The sequence below is a fragment of the Tupaia chinensis genome, unplaced genomic scaffold (genome assembly GCF_000334495.1).
Source record: "Tupaia chinensis unplaced genomic scaffold, TupChi_1.0 Scaffold145717_1, whole genome shotgun sequence".
Taxonomy (NCBI): Eukaryota; Metazoa; Chordata; class Mammalia; order Scandentia; family Tupaiidae; genus Tupaia; species Tupaia belangeri.
In genome coordinates, this window is record NW_006205575.1 from 951,039 (window position 1) to 972,687 (window position 21,649).

Here is a 21,649-nt window from a genome sequence, read left to right on the forward strand (position 1 = left end):
AAAACTGACAGCAACCGGAATATGGCAAATGTAGACTTGTAATTCTAAAAAGGTGACTTGAGTTTTAAAAGAAAGTTCATAAAATTTGGAGATTTAAACGCTTATGCTTATGACACAAACCAGAGTGTTTAACTTACACTAAGCAATACAACTTTCATCAGTTTTGAATATTTTTAATGTGAATACTATCAGTTTTATTAACAAATAAACTACTTTCAGCACACAGATGCAATTTTTTTCTAGTTATTATTAAAATGGATAAGGTAAGATGTTCCCCTTAAGTGTTAAGTTGTAAGTCATGCTTTTATTAGCTATTGTTCTTTTTCGGTCATTTTTTGTTGGCAAAGTATATCCTGTGCTACTTGCTGCATCTTCTCCAGTTTTTCCAGAGTCCGAGATTGTAAGAGGTTTACACAGCACCATTGTGGTTACCTCTTCCACAGACAGCTGCTCTTGTTTTGAAAGAACTTCCCAGAACATGCACACCACTACTTCCTCTATAGTTGAACTGTTGGATACAGAAAGTTTTTCCTTAAAGTTCTGGTCTTTTCTCTGAAGCTTTAGTCATCCAACCTGTTACTACCAATATGACAGAGTTCTTGATTTAAGTCTACAGAAGGAAAGATCCATCCTTTTCCTGATGTTTCAGTTGTTACCCACAGACAATAGAATATTATTCTGTGCTAAGAAAAATTAATTATCAAGCCATGGAATAAACTTACATGCATATTACTAAATGAAAGAAGCCTGTCTGAAAGGCTACATACTATATGAGTTCAACTATATGTATAACATTCTGGAAATGGCAAAACTATAGAAGCAGTAAAAAGATCAGTGGCTGATAGGGGTTAGTGGGGAGTGAGAAATGAATAAACAAAGTATAGAGGATGTTTGTGGTGGTGAAACTGCTCTGAATAATACAATAATGGTGGGTACATGTCATCATACTTTTGTCTAAACTCCTAGAAGGTATAACACCAAGAGTGAACTTTAAAGTACGTATGAACCCTATGGAGTGAGTTTTAAGCTGCTGGGTGTCCAGGACTTGAACCATGCTCAACTATGTGGAAGTTCAGTGATGTAACCATTATGTCATCTGCTGGTCCCAAAAAGAAGAGATCTTTGAAAAGGCATTACGGAAAGTTTGCCCCTTTGCTCTAGGAAAGCTTACCCAAATGGACATTTGAGTATGCAGGGCATGGGCCATAATGCAAAAGGCAATATTGAGAGAGTACATCTCAAATTAAAAAAAAATAATACTTAGATGAGACAGGTCTACATTATTTATGCTATATCATGTGCTGATTTTCTGCAAATTCCACTTCCTTTGGAGGGCATGCTTCTTTTGGATTGTGATTCTAGACTGAACTATGTCTAAAAGCTACTACTTGGCTTGAGTATTTTTAGTGGAGAGTTACTCAAAACAAAAAGGACCTGCTTTCATGAAAGATTTTGTGATGGTCTGGACCGAGGTGGTAAAGCAGACACAAGAATTAGAGAAAGAGCTGATTTCCTTACCTGTGAGATTATTGAACTGTATCCAGCATTCCTTTGACTCTTAGAGGATTATAAATTCAGGGAAAAAATATATTTGGCAAAGGCTTTGACATTTAAAAAATTTTTTTTAATTTCTAGAAGGCACATATACTAGCCAGAGAGAAAGAGAGAAAGAGCACCCCCACCCCACCAATGAGCCGTGGACACACCACAATCCCTTTTTCTCCATTTCTCCATCTCATCAGGATTTGCGGTGCAGGTACACACACATGCACATACCAAGCATGCTTTTTAAGCAACCAGGATAGGGATTTGAACCATGGCCAACCACATGGGATCTGCCTTTCTATACACATCACTTAAGTACCGCACTAGAGGGCCAACCTAAGACTTTGACATTCTTTGGATGGGCGCTATTAGCACAATGTGGAGTCTGCAGACAAGAATTCAGTAAGCTTACATAGCAGAGGGAGAATACAGCAACGTTATTTTTATTGTTTCTAATGGGCTGCATTATGGGAAGATGTGAAATTGAGCCTCTTTAGAGAATCACAGAAATTTCTGTATAAATGTCACCAGAAAGATGGGTTATAAGAACTTTGAGTTACTAAGGTTTTAACTAAAAAGAACCTAAGACTCTCCTTGTACAGACTCTCACATGAGTCTGTCCAAGGATCATCTCTTCTCACTTCTTCTGGTGATATCTCTAATAGAGGAAGCAGAAAAATAAGTTACTATCAAATTAATCTATAGAGAGATGCATGCTGATTTCCAATCAGGTCAGTATTTGAGAATGTCATTATTAAACAACATACTTCTTATCCCAGTCTTATATTTTTGTATTTGGGTTATTCCGCTATTAAAATGCTTTTAAGAAAAATAACTAGTACCACTTAATGGGATAGCTAACTTACAGATGGGTCCCTAATTTCTCTTGCCTCCTATACTAGGGTTGTTCTGTGAAACCAAAAGAACACAATGGAAGTGATAATGCATGACTTTCAAGGCTTTGTCATAAAAGTAATGCCTTTGCTTCCTTATTTTTTCTTGGGATCACTCATTCTTGAAAAATTATGTATCATGTTGTGAGGATAACAAAACAGCCCTATGAGAAGGTCCAAATGGTGAATAACCGAGGCCTCCTCCAACAGCCAGCATCAACTTGCTGGCCATATTAGTGAGTCACTTTGAAAGTGAATCTTGCATCCCAGCCAAGCATTCTGAAGTCTGCAGCACTGGCCAACGTCTTAACTATAAACTCATGAAAGACTCTGAGCCAGAACCACCTAACTAAGCTGTTCTTGAATTAACAACCCTCAGAAACTTTGAAATATAAATTAATATTCTTGTCTAAGTCCTAGGATAATTTATTAAGCAGCAATATTTAACTCATATACTTAATTTATATTCCCTCAAACAAGACAATACACCAAAATAATAACATAAAGTCCTTCAGCAGGTTTTATCTCCCATCTTTAGTCAAGTAAAGCAAATTTCTGGCACTTTCCAAATTTATCACATTTTTTTTCCTCATTTAGAGGCAATTATGTTCAGACATATTGAAGCCTATGTCCAAAACACCCACTATAGTACTATATAGGTAGCTAGCTAGTCTGGAAAGTCTGCTAAATTAATTTTTAAAAGCAGTCCAAAAAATTGGTCTAGACAGTCTCTGTGGGTAAACAACATCATTACACTCAATTATATAACTCAAGAGAGAAGCAAAAAATATTCTGACAGTAATTTGATTTTAGAAGAGAGCTATGATAAAATGCTATTAAAGAAAAACTGGCTGGTGTATTTTCTAAAGCAAAATGTCTACAGAAACATGAACACATTCAAAATATTTTCTTAAAATCCAAAGGAAAATGTTGATCTCCACATAAAGTAAGGCACTTCAATAAATCTCAGAGTTCTAACTGCAATATTTCAAGTAAATCAAGATCTTTCAGACAATTAATACAAAAATAAATCACCAGAACTAGAAACAACTACCCAAGTTGTAGAGAATCTCAAACATGAGATTGTGAGTCATCATTATAAATGGCTTTGTATTGTAGTTGACTTCATGTATCTGTTTCTTGGCCTAACTGTAAGCTTCCAGAAGATATGGACTGAGTGACTACCTCAGCTGACTGCCCATAGTTGGTTCTTTAGTCTGAGTTTACTAGAAAAAAATGAGTCCAAGGCAAGACTTTATTAACAGGCACTATCCTGGGGCAGCAAGAAGGCAGGAAAAGACAACTGAAGCAGAGGTAGATGAGATTCAAACACAAGATAATGCATCAACCGAACTCACTACTATTCCACAATAAGAGTTGCTTGACTGGTGCTCCCATTTGGCCATGTAGGATATGTCTGAACAGGCTATATAGAAAAGCCATGATTTAGAACAATCCATTGGAGGGAGAAATGGAGAGAGGATTTATTCAGTTAGCTCCATCCTTACTCCCATTTCCCATTGATCAAAATTTGCCACACCTTTACACATGGGATGTGACTCCTACTAGGAAATCTATATCTCATCCTTTGTGACATAGGGCTTCATACAAACCTGAAAATGGTAAGAGGGGCCAGAAACTCTGAGCATTAGCCTCAAATAAAATAAATGCATGGCCCATGGAGAGTTCTTCATCAGTTTGTATGGATTGTATGGAAAAGCCATAAAATCCTAAGTTTTAGAACCTGCCAGGGGCATGGTAATTAAGGCAACTGGATCCCACATGGTTGACTACACAAACCAACAAACTCTAGGCTTTGGAAATTAGATGAGGTTGAAAGAATACATCTAATGCATCCAGCGCTGATAGGTATCTGCAGGCAGAATCTTCTTATAGTCTGAATCACAAAAAAAAAAAAAAAGAAAAAAAAAAAAAAAAAAAAAAGCACTCAAAGCCCATATTTTATCCAACTTTATATAATAAATCTAGCTGACCTAGTCAGTTTTGGCCAACTTTTTCCCCAATACCAGCAGACACCATTGTCTCAGAGATAGGGCTAAAATGATTTTTATTGTCAGTGTTCTTTCAAGAATGATATTATGCTGAGATGGCTACTGAACTTGACCTGTGAAATATTGCTTTCAGGGACTAAAAATGAAGATATTCTGCTGAGACTTCTCCCTTCGGATTCATTTCTAGTTGGTAGGGCTACCTCTGTATCCTTCTCTCCGTCTTTCTGACTGTTTCTCCATATCTCCCTGTGTCTTTTCATTTTTCTTTTTTAAGGTAAAGTGTTCTCTGGCCCCTCAAGCCCCTTTTTTTTTTTTTTTGTTTTGGAGAGATTTTTGCTATAGGGTGCATGTGCTCACCAGACAGACAGGGAGAGACATAGAGACAAAAAGCGAGAAATCACCCCCCAGGGGGGATGGTCACGCTGCAATCCCTTCTCCTCCATTCTCCTCTCGGGATCTTGGGCACGCACACACACGCACCCGGTGTGAGTTTTAAGCCACCGGGTCCGGGACGTGAACCACAGTCAACTAGGTGGGAGTCCAGCGACATAGCCATTACGCTAACTGCTGATTCCCTCAAGCCCCTTCTTTATCATGCTAATTTGTGCCTTTCCCTCCTCCCATTTAGGAAAGAGACAAACCCAAGCCCATCCTGAGATGGCTATTGATCTTGACCTGTGAAATATTGCCTTCGCACAGTATACACATGTGCCTTGCGGTTTTCATTTTTTCCTTTATAAAGTTAAAATATAAAATTTTTATTGTCTTTTTTCTTTCTTCTTCCTTCTATTTTTCTTATTTTCCCTTCTCTAATTCTTTTCCTTTTCCCTTTAACTTCATTCCTTGGCTGCTCAGTCTCCATGCACTGAGTGTCTAGGCAGGTCAAAGTAAATAGTATCCAAACATCTGAATGCAATGAGAGTAAGAGTATTCCTCAAATCACACTCAATCTAATGCACAAAGAGTGAAAAACAAAATGGAAGAGAGATTGCAGATCATTTATTCCTGCACAACTCTGAACGCCTAGATTGAACTTCAAGATTTAGGAAGAAACGTATTTCCACCAGATAACCAAAAATCACCGCAGAGTCACAAGAAATATGAGACGGCAAGAAAATACTTCTCCTCTAGGGGAAAAGAATAGCTCCTCTTCATCCTCAGACAGTACAATGGAACTCACAGAAATGTCAGATAAAGAATTTAGAATATTCATATTGACGAAGCTAACAGAGATGGAAGAGAAGAGAGACAATGAACTGCAGAAGAGGCAGGTGAAAGTAGCAGACCAGTTCCAGAAGGTGAGGAAGTTCTCACAAGATCTGAAAGAGGAAATACACACCACAAAAAAAAGTCAGATGGAAATGTTAGAGATGAAGGCTTTAATACAGGACATCAAAACATCCCTTGAAAATATTAAAAGCAGACCAGATCATACAGAAAATCAAATCTCAGATGTAGAAGATAGAATCACTTGCCTAGAAAAATCTACCTTGAAGACTGAAAAAATGACCGAAAAAAATGAGAATAATATATGAGAAATACTAGATAACATTAAACGTCCAAACATCCAGATAATCAATATCCCAGAAGGTGAAGAGACTAATAAGGGCATTGACAATCTATTCCATGAAATCCTGTAAGAAAACTTCCCAAACCTAGGGAGGCATTCAAAGATTCAGACCCAAGAAATACATAAGACCCCAAATAGAATCAACCCCAGAAGATCTTCTCCAAGACACATTGTAGCCAGAATGACCAAACCACAAAGACAAGATACTAAGATTGGTAAGAAAGAAACATCAAGTTACCTACAAAGGATATCCTATCAGGCTAACAGAGGATCTCTCATCAGAAACAATGTAAGCAAGGAAAGAATGGGAAAATATATTCAAAGTGTTAATGGAAAAGCAATTTCAACCAAGAATACTGTACCCGGCAAGATTATCCTTCATATGGGAAGAAAAGACAAGAACGTTCTCAGATAAACAAGACCTGAAAGAATTTACCAATACCAGACCAGCTCTCCAAGAAGTTCTGAAGAGACTGCTATACAAGGAGAACTAAATACAGACACACAGAAATAAGAATTCAAAAACAACTAAGGCCAATTTAATGACAGGGACAAGTCTAGAATTGAATATTATATCCCAGAATTTAATCAGGAGGATAGGACCACAACAGAAGGTAGATTAAGTACATAAGACTGAACTGGTGAAATAGAATCTTATGACTTTTGACTAACACATCACTGATTTCCTTCTAGGCTTTGTTTTCTGGATTTAAGGATTTTTGTCTTGTCTTGAGCTGCCAGTAAGTTCATGTACCTACTATTTGAACAGAATCCTAACCTGTTTCCTGGCTTTAAGTTTTAAGCAAAGCTCTCTTAGCATTTCTTTGATTTTGATTTATTAAAGTTAAAACTGCTTTTCTTGAAATTAAAAAAAAATATTTAAAAATATCTATTTAATGACTGTAGTAAGCTATATGGCATCAGCTATGTGCTACTTTATAGTATATTCATTCTACTCAGAGTTTCATGCCTAAAGTCAGACATGTATTCACAGATGTGTACATACAAGCTGAACTTGCTATTGAAAGTAGTTAGATTATTTAAGAAATTTTGTGAATCAATAAAATGTGGGGGGGAAAAAGAAATGCAAAACAACTGTAGACACCTGAGATAGTATGGGAGGAGGGCAAGAAATGGCAACTGAATTTAAAATTAATTAATTAATTAAAAATAAAAACAAAAATTAAAAATAAATAAAATAAAATAATAAAAAAGAATGATCTTCTTAGGAACCATAATCAGATTTTGGTGAAATTGCTATTCTAAGTCTTTCCAGACATTCAATCTGGCCTCAAAATCCCAAAAAAGCAGCTGTCTATTGAGTTGCAGTAAAGTTTATTCATTTGCTTGCATTTTATGCAAATTTTAAATAAGTGAATTTGAAATATTAGTAAAGACACATTTTTGTGAATAAAATTTGAAATAATTCAAATTCAAATTGATTTTCTAAAGAAATTATCAAAAATTACATGATTTTTTTAACCTGATGAATGATGCTTATATTACTGCCACTTAGTTGGACTATTTCAGATGGTAAATGAGCAAGCCCATTGTTACAGTTTCAATATCCTCCCAAAATTCATGTGTTGAGCAATTGTAATATGAGTAAGATGGTAAAAACTTGATCTAATTATAGTATTGAAAGGTAAGGTCTTTGGGAAAAGATTAGGAGTAATGTCATTCAGGAAGGGTTTTCATGATTGAGTTCCTGTGGATTTATAAAGAGAAGGAATGAGACCAGAAAATATATATGGACATGTGCACTTAGACCATGTACCTCTGCTCTTCCAAGGTCTTATAACTAATAAGTATCAGATCTGGGACTCTAAGGTTCTAGACTCCTTGATTGGAGTTCTTTATACTCACTGTTTCTCATTGGAGACCACTATGATTGAGCCTTCTAAAATGCATGTATTGAAGAAGGTATTAAATTTCCTCTTAATATTGGGACCAGCTGTTAGCGTAATGGCTATGTCACTGGACTCCCATGTAGTCGACTGCGGTTCGTGTCCCGGACCTGGTGGCTTAAAATTCACGCCGGGCGCATGTGTGTGCGTGCCCAAGATCCTGAGAGGAGAATGGAGGAGAAGGGATTGAGGCATGGTCATCCCCCCCCGGGGGGGGGGTGATTTCTCGCTTTCTGTCTCTCTGTCTCTCTCTGTCTGTCTAGTGAGCACACGTGCCCTATAGCAAAAAACCTCTTCAAAAAAAACATTTTTCTTCTTAAAATCTTCATGCTGTAGAACGATGTTCTGGGAATGAGTGAGAAACTAGAATGTAAGGTATGCCAACTAGTGGTGTGGTGGTTGATGCAGCTCACTCCCATATGTAGATCAAGCTCAGACCTGGTGACTTGAAAACAATGACTGGTATGTGTGCACGTATGCCCAAAATCCTGAAAGGAGTAATGGAAGAGAAGTGACTGTGGCATGACTAAACCCCATAGATGTGCTTTGTAACTTTCTCCCTGCCCATCTCTCTTTGCCTCTCTGGCAAACAAACTGACCTCTGGCAAATTAAGAAAAGAGAGATTAAAGTGAGGTGCCTATGATTGACTTCTGGTCAGCTTATAAGAAGAAGAAATGAGAGAGAAAGAGAGAGAGAATACAGACCATGCTTTCCTGTACTCCCATCATGTTGTGATGCAGTCAGAAGATGCCCCACCAAGGTGACCCTTGCACATTGGCCCTCCAAACTATGAGCCAAATAAACTTCTATATTTTTTAGAAAAACAAATCATCCAGCCTCAGATATTTCTGTTAGCAACTCAATAGTGAACCAAGACAGAGACTATCAAATGTTAGCATAAAATCTTAAGTGCTTGTATTCAACTCAGTGTTTACTTATCTATCATCATAGAAACAGCATCCAAAAATTAGTTTACACAAATCCCAGCCAATAAAAAATTACTTAGAGGGACCAGCAGATAGTATAATGGTTACATCACTGGACTCCAATGTCGTTGACTGCAGTTCAAGTCCTGGACCTGGCGGCTTAAATTCATGCCAGACACATGTTTGTGTGTGCCCAAAATCCTAAGAGGAGAATGGAGAAGAGATTGTGGCATGGCTAACCCCCTGGGGGGATGATTTCTCACTTTCTGTCTCTCTGTCTCTGTCTCTCCAGTGAGCACACGTGCTCTATAGAAAAACTCTCTTAAAAAAAATTACTTAGAACAGTTGTGTCCGGAATTCCTGCCCTCCAAAGTAATGAGAAACCTGTATGGAGCCTCAGGAAGATATTCAGATAAGAGAGATATAACAGAGAGAGAGAAAAAAAAAGAAAAAAGTATCCTCAACAGGATTTCATTGCACTGTGATCCCCTTTCCCTCTAGCTCCTTGACATCCTGCGCACACACCCAATGTGTTTTCAAGCCAAATCTGTGGTCTACTATATGGCTTTGAGCCTTGCAGGACACTTCTATCACTGCTCAGCCATAGTGGCTGGATCAATAGTTGACATCTGAATGGGAAACTGAAAAGATTAATGAAGGAGAGAGGATAGTACCAGGAAGCTAGAAAGAAATAGAAACAAAACACTGTAAAATGAAAGTACCTCAATATACTGATAGAAAAATAGAAGAAAAAATTTTTGGAATATTTCTGTTACTTCCTTAGAGTAATGATTTAGTTAGGATTGGGTTTAGCTACATATAACAACAGAAAGACGTAAATTACCAGTGGAAATAATTTGAAAGTTTATACCTCTTTCACAAGTAGAAGGCCAAGAACTGGTGGTTAAAGGCTACTTAAAGACATCACAATAGGGACCAGCAGTTAGCGTAATGGCCATGTCGCTGGACTCCCACGTAGCCAACTGCGGTTCGCGTCCTGGACCTGGTGGCTTAAACTCACACCGGGCGTGTGTGCGTGCATGCCCAAGATCCCAAGAGGAGAATGGAGGAGAAGGGATTGCAGTGTGGTCATCCCCCTAGGGGGTGATTTCTCGCTTTCTATCTCTCTGTCTCTCTCTGCCTGTCTGGCGAGCGCACACGCCCTATAGCAAAAACCTGTCCAAAAAAAAAAAAGACATCACAATATAAGAGATTCAGGATCTGGGACCAGCAGTTAGTATAATAGCTATGTTGTTGAACTCCCATGTAGCCGATCACGGTTAGAGTACCGGACCCGGTGGCTTAAACTCACGCTGGGCGAGTGTGCGTGCATTCCCAAGATCCCAAGAGGAGAATGGAGGAGAAGGGATTGCAGTGTGGTCATCCCCCTAGGGGGTGATTTCTCGCTTTCTGTTTTTCTGTCTTTCTGGTGAGCGCACACATGCACGCACCCTAAAGAAAAAAAAAAAAAAAAAAAAAAAAAAAAAACCTCTCCCACATAGTCGAAAGAAGATTCAGGATTTTTCTACATTGTTATTTTGACATTTATGACTTCCACTCTCAAAGTCATCACATGGCCCAAATCAGCAGCTAGAATTCTAAGCATTAGAAATACATTACAGGCAACAGGAAGGAGGAGGGAAGGAGAAAGCATCTATTCTCTAACTTTTAAAGAGATTGTGCAGAAATAACACATGACACCTCCACTTGTATATTACTGAGCAGAATTTTATCGCATAATCACACCCACATCTACTTGCAAGGGGACCTAAGTCTTTAGTGGGGCATATTGGCTCTATATAAATGCAAGGTTTTGTTCATAAAGAAGAAAGAGAATGGATATTGGATGTGTGACTAGCAGGCTCTGTAACAAATGGGTAAAGGGTACATATAAAAGCACTAATAATACAACAAAGACATCCACATCAGGATATTCCAACACGATAAATAGGAACCATGGTACATTTCCTATTTATAAAATTTTTAACGTAAAATCAATTTATATACTTGTGTAGCAAGAATAATGGGAAAAGATTAGCTAGGAAGCAAAAAATGAGAAAACTGACTTCTGTATTATGCTAAAATCACAAAATTCTTCTAATCTGGCAGTTGACTTTTGTCCTCAGGCTATAGTGGCTGGAAGTTTATGATAAGAAACACTTTTACATTTGGTATCATCTATATTCTTACATTGTTATACTGCAGATTGCTTAAATTGAACTTGCAGCAGCTGGCTTTTCTACTTAACTATATTCATATTTCAAGCAAGTACAGCTCAAATTTCAAGGGAAAACTCTATTTAAAAATGACATTTAACTCCTATACATTCAGAATATTACTTAGAAACAAAATGTTCACCTCTTTAAAGTCATATGAAAATATGTAATTAAGGGAATATTTTTTTGAAAAATAAAATTGAGGTGTCCAATATATCTCCATGTAAGAGTTTGGCTCTATGGCATAGCGGCAGTGCACTGATCAAAGAGAAGATGGATTCCACATAGTGATCACCATTAGAATCCCCAGCATGATCAGCCTGAGAGATACCAGGTACTTACACAAGTCCCCAAGATTGATAGACTTAAAGACTGGAGGAAGGGGATCACAGTGTGAACAGACTCTGTGGAGGGTGCTCATCTCACTCTCACTCTCTCTCTCACTCTCACGTGCACATGTGCACACTCTATTGTGAATAAAGAAAAGATTTTTTTTCTAAATAACTATATATTTTTTCAATTATAATAATGGCTGACATTTATCGAGTGGTTATTCTGTGCCAAGAGAAGAGGCGAATATTTTACCTTATTCATTCATAAATTATATGAATTTCAGTGTGTTATCTTAAAATTTTGTTCCTTAGGCTCGTTCATTCATCCTTCCATAGACATTTGCCAAACACTTACTGTGTGTCTAATACTATCCAAAAACAAAGGGATACAGAGATAAAGGACAGACATGAGGACAGGAACACCTATGTCACTAGATTTTTACAAGAAGTAGATAAGATAATAATTATCAAGGATCAGGAACAGATTTCTCAGAGATATAAACAGTCAATAAACACCATATTTCACTTATTATAAATTATAAATTTATTTTCACAATTCACCATCCCTGAAATTGGAATGAATCTTATATATTGTGTCATAGTTTAATATTCAGTTTTTTCCCTTTTTAAAATGACAGCACATCTTATGATCAGTGGCATCTTAAGTTTGATGGAATGTAGCACTCTCTCTCTTACCAGAGTATCTAAGAACATATTTTATTGCCTCCCTAACCTGACAAGTCACACTGCAAAATAAAAGCAGTATTGTAATGGATAGTGCCTTACGACCATTGAGAACATTTTTTACCCATTTCACCTGACTATTCCACTTTTAGAACAGTGAAAAGAACAATTGAGATTTTTGTGAAATAACTGAATCTTTAAAGAGGGCTCTTTTGCCTTATTCACAGGCAAAAATTGTTTAAAAAAGAAAAAATTAACTGCAAATTCCAGAGTTCTCAAGAAAAACTGAATCAGGAGGAGATAGAAAGAGCAGACAGAGAGATTGTTATGAGAATTATTATTATTGCAGGGGAGACTGCAAAGCCCCATGACCTGTCATTCACGAACTATAGACCCAGGAAAGCTGGTGATGTAGCTCCAGTACAAGTCTTAAGGCCAGAGAATCAGGGGAGCCTACAGTAAAAATTCTAGTCTGAGACTGGAGATGAGAGAACATGTGCCAGATCAAGCAAACAAGAAGAAAAAAAGGGCAAATTTCTCCTTTATCCATCTTCTGTTCAATTTAGGCCCTTGAAGGACTGAATGATTCCCACCCATGTTGAGCAGGACAGCATACTATACTCAGTCCACCAATTCATATGCTAATATTCTCCATAGACATCTTCATGGATATGCTCAGAAATAATATTTAATCTGGTCAGCCAATCACCAGTCAAGCTGACACAAAATTAACCCTCACACTCTAGATAATATAATTCTGTGACAGGAAATATCTTCTCCTTATGTAAAAATGTTCTAATTACAGGAACAATGGATGGTGTAATGGTTACATTGCTGGACTCCCACATAGTCGACTGTTGTTCGAGGCCTAGACCCAGAGGGTTAAAATTCACACCAGGTGCATGTGCATGGCTAAAAATCCCAAGATGAGAATGGAGGGAAAGGGATTGTGGCATGGCTAACCCCTCTAGAGGGTGATTTCTTGCTTTCCGTCTCTCTCTGGTGAGCACAAGTGCCCTATAGCAAAAATCTCTCTTTAAAAAAAAAATGTTCTACTTAGACCATACTGGTTGGTCTTTAACCAAATCATCAAGCTTTCTAAGCAGATTGAGTTGTTTTGTCCTAAGTCCTGGTTTGAAAAATGTTTCATATGAGAACAGCCACAAATTAACGAGTCCAACAAACACGCCTTATGTTTTCACTAGGACACTTGTCACCTTTTTCCTGAGATACTCTTTCTCTTCTTGGGAAAAGAGACATATTTTACATCTCCATACATAAAAGTTCTTACCCAAGAGCCACCTGATGAAACAAGTCACCATAGAACTTTACACCAACTGCTGGTCCCTACCACACAGAACTTTAGAAATGGACTTTGCATTATAATATTTCTTTGCCACAATTGTATTTTAAGGGGACTTGTCACAACAATTTGTGATTATTTATGTAGCTCTTTTTTGTCTTTAGGGTCTACCCTACTATATTGCACAACTGAATTACTGTGCTATACAGTCATTTGAAATAATTTGTGCAATTTATTTTTTAATTTTGTTTTTGTTTCATAGAAATTAATTTTAGATTTAAATTTTGTTTTATAATTACTCAAAATGTTTACATGGCCTCAAAGTTGAATAGATCAAATTAATGGAGAAGTTTTTATAGAAATAGATAGTCTGGCTAATAAAGAAAGAATGATACAATTTAAATATAACCATTTTGTAAACCCTCATGAAATAATGGATATGAGAAAAGATATAATGGCTTCTAATATTGCAAAAAAGGAACATTATAGTGTCTGGATAGTACAAAAAAAAAAAAAAAAAAAAAAAAAAACTATGATGTAGCAACATGCCACAGAATTAAAAATAAATTTCAGAACCCTACAGAAATACAAGGAACAATTACAGAAATACAGAGATGAGTAAAACAAGTTCAACAATGGATTAGGGATATGTCCTAGTCCATTCAGGCTGCTATAACAAATATAATAAACTGGGTAGCTTGTAAACAATAGAAACTTACTTCTCATAGTTATGGAGTTAGGATGTCAAAAATTGAAGTGTTAATAATTTTGGGGTGGTGAGGGTCAACTTACCAGTTCATGAACAGCCTTTTATTCTGTGTCTTCACGTGGTAGAAGGGACAGGGGTCCCTCTTGGGACTCTTTTATAAGAACACTAATTCCATTCATGAGAGCTACATCCACTAATCTAACCTCCTTCCTAAGGCCTCCTCTCATAACACCATGACTTTTGGGTTAGAATTTCAATATATATCAATCTGGGGAGGACCATTACGATCAGACCACAACAAGATACAAGAAGCAATATCCAGGCCACAGATAATTCTACAAGACAAATAACCTTTTTTTTTTCAACAAATAAATTGCAAAGGAAAAAAGAAAATATATGGTAAGTATAGTCTGCCCTCTGTATGCGTAGGTTATACATCCACAGATTCAACTAACCACAGATTATATCTTACGTAATTAGGCTTACTGATTCTGAGGGTCCCGATTCAATTCCCAGACAGATCTGAATACACTGCAGCAAGGTTACACACACCTATAATCCTTGCTAATTGGGAAGCTGGGGTAGGAGGATCATGACACTGTGAGACTGTGTCAAAGGAGACTTATTTCTGTCTCTTCTCTTTCTCTACTCTCTCTCATAAAATAAAATAAAATATAAAATAAAATATAAAATAGAGTTTATTTAGTTCATGGTTTTGGAGGCCCAAGATTAAGGGGCAGCATCTGATGAGGATTTTATTGTTTGTAAGAAGTTCCAAGGCAGCAAAGGGCATCACATGACAAGACAGAGAAAGAGCAGAGCATGTGTCCATTTTCAAGTTCATGTCTCCATATAAATTCACAGATATTCAATCTGGGAGCTCTATCCTAATGACCAATCATTTCCTAAAAGCCCCATTTAGGGCCCTACCCTGTCAACACTGTTACAGTAGCTCACCAGATTCTAAATGTGAATGTTTTCAGAAACATTCAAACCATAGCAGTGGGTATACAGATAAAACTCAGTAATGAACTGAAGTTGAGTTAATGGGTATCTAAGGATATCCATTATTCTAGTCTTTATACTTTTGTGTATGTTTGAAATTTTCCATAAAAAAACATTTTTTAAATGTACCACTTTAGGATTGGCCTTGTGGCCTAGTTGTTAAGGAAGCTGGATTCCACACGGCTGACCACATGGTCTGAGTTCTGGACCCAGTAGCTTGAAAAACTCTCCAGGTGCATATGCATGCATTTCCCAAATCCAGAGAGGTTGGAGACAGGAGGAGAAGGGATTACAGCGTGCTCTCACTACATCAGAGGCTGCTTTTACTCTTTCCTCCTCTCACTATCTCTTTTTGGAGAGCACATGACCCTCTTACAAATAAACACAAATTAAATAAATGTACCACTGTAAAAAATAGTATATTTCACACCTATAGTGAATGAATTATGAAGAATCTTTAAGAAGTACTAAAGACAGCATATATGCATGTAAGTAAACTTCTCAAGTTTCCTCAAGGTGGTCAGCTATTCTGAGATAAAAGACACCATGTTCTAGAGGAAATACACCTTTAGGTCAGCATAAACTCATTCACTGTGAGTGCATTCTATGCAGAAACGATCTTTGGATAGGCTAGCTCCAAACACCGATCTTCCTGTAACATCACTAATGAAAGATCCTCAGTCACCTATCATACTAATTATGTCATTGAATATATCATCAACAACTATATTCAATTCCATGGGTTCCCTGGCAATATTAATGTTTTCCTGAGCATCTGTCGCTCCACGTCTCTAGCCCCTGATTTTAGTCTTACTGGTGCCAGCAAGTCTCAGCTTCCAAGGTCTCTCATAGTTGAGGCAGCCAAAAATGTCTTACACAATTTTTTGAAGAAGGTAACCAACCTTGGCTCTTCTCCTGCAATATTTTGCTCATATGAAGAAGATAAACAGCCTTGGCTCTTCTCCTGCAATATTTTGCTCATCTTTCAAGGTCTTAGGTACACAAAAAGATTATATTAACCTGACAAAGGCTGATAGGCCTGTACCTGGGCCCAGTGACAGAGACAGCAGCACAACAGCAGTAGCAACAGCAGTAGCTGCAGCCATAGAAATAAGGGCTGGTTCTGTGTGCAGGCCTCACTGGGACTTACAGTGAGTTGCCCATCAGACCCCAGCCTGACCCTGTGGCATCTGCACAAATATTAACTCTGGCCTGAGGTCAGGACAGGAACTGCTGGAACAGAAGCAGCAAACCTTGTCAGTAAATTACTATGAAATACAAGTGCACGAATGAACATTGTAAGAAAACATATCAGGGAATCAATTAAATACTTTAAAGAGTTAAGACTCTGCTTTGACCATGCAAAGTACATATTCACAGGTTTAAAAATAGAAAATAAATATAAAGATCATGGCATTTAATGGAAAAAGTATAATACTTTCATATGAAGCTTCAGAAGAACAAATTACTAATGAAGAAGACAATTTTAAAATTGTTTCCTTATACATTGCAAGAATGCATAAACCAGCATTTTGAATTTTATACAAATCATGAAGCCACATTTAGCTTCCTGAAAGCTTCCTAAGCTACAGGAAATGTCAAAGAAAATATTGAAATGCCACCGTATTAATTTACATTTAAAATTAAATATAGACTTACATGCAAAAAGAATTTGCATGAAGGATTAAATACTTTTAGAAAAATTGTTCCAGAAGAATCATCAGTTTTACATGTACGAAAATATTTATTTCAGAATAATTTATTAGAAATGTATCCCAAAGTTTGTCACAGGCTATAAAATACTCATAGCAGCTCCAATAACAATTATATCAGCAGAAAGATCCTAGCTGAAATTTTAAATTAAAAATTTTAATTAACAAAAATTATTTGCTGGAGCCAGCATGTAGCATGGTGGTTAGGGGTGCTGGACTCCCACATGAATGACCACAATTCAAGTCCCAGACCTGGTGGCTTGCTTTCTCACTTTCCCTCTCTCTGGTCAAATTGGAAAATAATAATAATAACAATAATAATAATAAATAAAGTTAAATAAAATATTTATTTAAAATTATTATTTGCAATCTGTCATTTTCCAAGAGCAACTGTCACCTTTTATAGTATCAACTGACAATAAAACTGCTAAGTTTAAAATTATTAAGTTTAAAATTTATTAAAAAGAAAGCCTGGGAAAAAAACTTAAAATTGAGTAATACTTAAGATGTCACGTTAATAAGTTATTACTATATTGTATGAAATTGACACCAGAACAGGCCCTGTAATGCAGTAGTTAAGTGCTGTGCAAAGATGAAATTTTCCTGGGTTCCCCCCAGGGTCAGCAGGTGGCATAGAGGGTAAGGCCATGAACTCCCACATGTCCAACTGCAGTTCAAGTCCCAGATCTGGTGGCTTGAAATTCATGCTGGGCATGTGTGCATGCGTGCCCAAAATCCTGAGAAGAGACTGGAGGAGAAGAGATTGTGGCATAGCCATCCACCCTGGGGGGCGGGGGGGTTCCTCTCTCTGTTTTTGTCTTTCTCTCTGACAATACATTCGTCCTATAGCAAAAATATCTCTCTAAAAAAGGAAAGCTGGGTCCCCCATGGTCAATCATGTTCAAATCCTGGCCCCAGCAATTTGTAAAATATGCCAGGTGCATGTGTGTGCTGCCTAAAACCTTGATGGGATGTAGAAATGTGGGAAAGAAGATTGTCGTGTGACAATGCCCCACAATGGGATGCTTTCTCTCTCTTACTCTCTCTTGCACATTCACCCTCTCACAATTAAAAAAAAATTAATTAATATTGAAACCAAAACAATTTTTGTACTTTAGGATATGTTGTTATTTATATATCACTATTACCTCTATTGTATTTCATAAGTAATAAAATATTCTTAGAGGAAAAGTTTTATTTATAATATTTTTAATTACTGTTTTTATTCTGTTCTGTTTTCTAGAGATAGTCTTACTATTTTTTCAGTCTTCAAGCTTGAAATCCTCTTGCCTCAGCCTCCCAAGTAGCTGAGACTATACATCACCATGCCTAGTTAAAATACTTGTTTCTTAAGTTTTGTTTGTTTTAGATTTTTGCCATAGAGACCATATGCTCCCCAGAGAGAAGCAGAGAGGAAGGGAAAGTGAGAAATCAATTCTCAAGGGGTACAGTCATGCCATAATCCCTTATACATTCTCCTCTCAGGATTTTGCACTCACGCACAGCATGTCTTTCCAGATGCTACGGGACTCAAACCTCAAGTTGGCCTTGTGGGATCCAGTGCTTTAACCACCACACCAGCTGCTGACCCTTTTAAAGTTATTTAAACTTTTCCAGAGAATGCAAGCACTTTCCAGAGAGAAACAGAGAAAAAGAGAGAAAGTAAATGCATCTCCCACCCCCTATGAGGAATGGTCATGCCACCTCCCTTTTCCTCCATATCTCCCTCCTTTCAAAGGGAGCGATTTCTTTGAAAATCTAAATTTTATAGGTAATTTAAATTATTCTCTGGTTAAGGGAAAACATGTGACTAAAATAGTCTACTTAAGTATGAAAGTTAGTGGTGTCTGCTTACCATTGTAGTCAAAAAGACTAAGGTCAATATGGAAGTAAATACAAGGAAAATGGTGTTGATTATAGAGTTGTAATCCAAGGATCTCCAAAGATGCATCCAATATATGTGCAGTGGCTACTTCATCCAGAGCTCTGAAAATGAAGTTTAGAACCTCTCTTAAAAGTCTAGTAGATAAATTCTTACGAAGTAGTAGGAGCTCTTCCTGAAAGTTCACTGGTAACTCAGACCTGAGAATAGACTCCACTCTCAGGGTCTCAGGTGAGTCGAGACAATCAAGAGTTGGTTAAAGTTTACCGTCACTCTTGCCCTCTCTCACTATTTCTCTGGCATGCAGTAGGCCTATCAGGGTTACCTAGTGGGATTACCTTAACCTTGCAGTCCAGAAAGGTGAACGATATCTTTTTAACAATGACACAGGAAATTTGATGCTGGTGCTTCTTATCAGACAGCAATATGGTCTTTTCTTTCCTCTCCCTTTTAATTTCTTTTCATCATGTGAAAATTTACAGACAGTATGCTTGTTTTCTTTAGCTTTGGTTTTAAAATCATCAACATTTTTAAAAATTTATTGTATACATTTAATCACTATACATCATTTAGCTTATAAATTGAATTTGCTCAACATGAATACACTTCACGCCAGTCTCGTTGAGGATACAAAACATGTTATCATCAACAGATAATAATCTATTTCTGTACCTCATAAATGTCTTGCCTCTCTATTTTTCTCCTTAATTTCTTTCCTAACATTCTCTCCCTTCTACCGCCCTCCTTCCACATTGTCTCCAGTATCCATAACCATTTTCTATGCTTCTATGTCCTCTAATCTTTCAGTTTCCACCATAGAGTGCGGACAGTCAGTATATGCTACGTGGAGACATACAATGTCTCTCTTTCATAGCCTAGTTTGCTTCACTCAGCATAAATCTTCCGTATTCATCCTCATCCACTTCTATCAAATGCTAAGATCTTGCTGTTTTTTATGGCTGAGTAGTATTTCATGGAGTACACTCTTTTCATCCACAAATTTGTTCATTCACAGACATTTGGGTTGGTTCCATGTTTTAGCAATAGTGAATAATGCCACAGTAAACATAGATGTGCAAGCACTTTTCAGAGTGGGCATTCTCCTGTCCTTTGGGTAGATGGTAGGAGTGAATTCTTGGATTATAGGGTAGCTCTATTTGCAGGTCTTTGAGGAACCTTCATATTGTTCTCCACAGAGGCTGGACCAATTTACATTCCCACCAGCAGTATAGGAGAGTTCCCCTTTTACCACTTCCCCACCAGCACTTAACTTTTTTTTTTTTTAATTTTTGACACTCTGACTGGGGTCAGGTGGTATCTCATTGTGGTTTTGATCTCCATCTCTCTTATGGTGAGGGATATTGAGCATTTTTTCATATGTTTTTTTGACTGTTCATATGTCTTCCTTAGAGAGTTGTTTGTTCAGCTCACTTTTCCCATATTTTAATTGGGTTAATCATTTTGTTTCAGGTAAACCACTTGAGTTCCCTGTGTATTCTGGTTACTAGTCCTTTATCTGAGGCATAGTTTACAAAAATATTCTCCCATTCTGAGGGTTGTTGATTCACACTAATTATTATGTCTTTGTCTGTGCAGAAATTTCTTAATTTGATGTAATCCCACTTGTCTGTTTTGAGGATTACTGCCTATGTTTTGAGGGTCTTATTTAAGAAGATTTGTCTATCCTGATGTCTCCCAGAGTTTCCCCAGTGTTTCCCACCAGTGGTTTTATAGTTTGAGGTCTTAGGTTTAGATCTTCAATCCACTTTAAGTAGATGTTTGTTAACAGTGAGAGATAGATTCAGATTCATCTTTCTGCAGGTGGATATCTAGTTTTTCCAGTACTGTTTGCTAAAGAGGTTTTCCTTTTCCCAGTGGATTGACTGGTACCCTTTGTAAAAAAAAAAAAAAAAAAAATGTTTTGGGGTTTACTTCTGGGCTGTCTATTCTGTTCTATTGGTCCACATGTCTGTTTCTGTGCCAATACCATGCTGTTTTGATTATCACAGCTTTATAGTATATTTTGGGGTCAGAGAGTGAGATGCCACCCACTCCACTCTTCTTGTGCAGGATTGCTTTGGCAACATGGGTCTTTTACATTTCCAGACAAATTCTATGATTGTCTTTCCTAGATCTGTGAAGAATGTCTCTGGTAATTTGACAGGGAAGGAATTAAGTATGTAGGTTAATTTGTGTAGAATTGCCATTTTTATTATATTAATTATTCCAATCCAGGAACATCAAATGCCCTTCCACTTTTTTGTGTCATTTCAATTTTTTAAAAGACTTTCATAGTTTCCTTTGTCGAGATCCTTGACTTTCTTGATTAGATTTATTCCTAGGTATTTTATACTTTTTGTGGTTATGTTAAATAAGAGTACTTTCTTCAGTTCTACTCTGTTTGCTTGTTGTTTGTATATAGAAATGTTACAGATTTGTGTAAGTTGATTTTGTATTCTGCCACTTTACTGTATTTATTTATTATTTTGAGAAATTTTTTCATGGAGGGAACCAGCAGTTGGCATAATGGCTATGTCGCTGGACTCCCACGTAGTCGACCGCAGTTCGCGTCCCGGACCTGGTGGCTTAAAACTCACACCAGGTGCGTGTGCGTGTGTGCCCAAGATCCCGAGAGGAGAATGGAGGAGAAGGGATTGTGGCGTGGCCATCCCCCCTGGGGGGTGATTTCTCGCTTTCTGTCTCTATGTCTCTCTCTGTCTGTCTGGCGAGCACACGCTCCCTATAGCGAAAAAAAAAAAATCTCTCAAAAAAAAAATCTACATTTATTTCTTGTATCATAGAAGAGGTTTATTTTATTTTATTTTATTTTATTTTTCCTTTTTAGAGGTTTTTGCTATAGGGTATGTCTGCTCGCTAGAGCAGACTGCATTGTAGGTAGGCCTGGCTATAAGACTCAGCACAATGAAATGTGAGTGAATAGGACACAAACCG

At 37.2% G+C, this 21,649-nt stretch overlaps 1 pseudogene; it reads right to left on the reverse strand.

Moving 5' to 3' along the window:
* Window positions 1-249: 249 nt before the first annotated feature.
* The window catches only part of LOC102486879 (V-type proton ATPase subunit C 2-like), a 28,238-nt pseudogene continuing 6,838 nt past the window's right edge, over window positions 250-21,649 (reverse strand).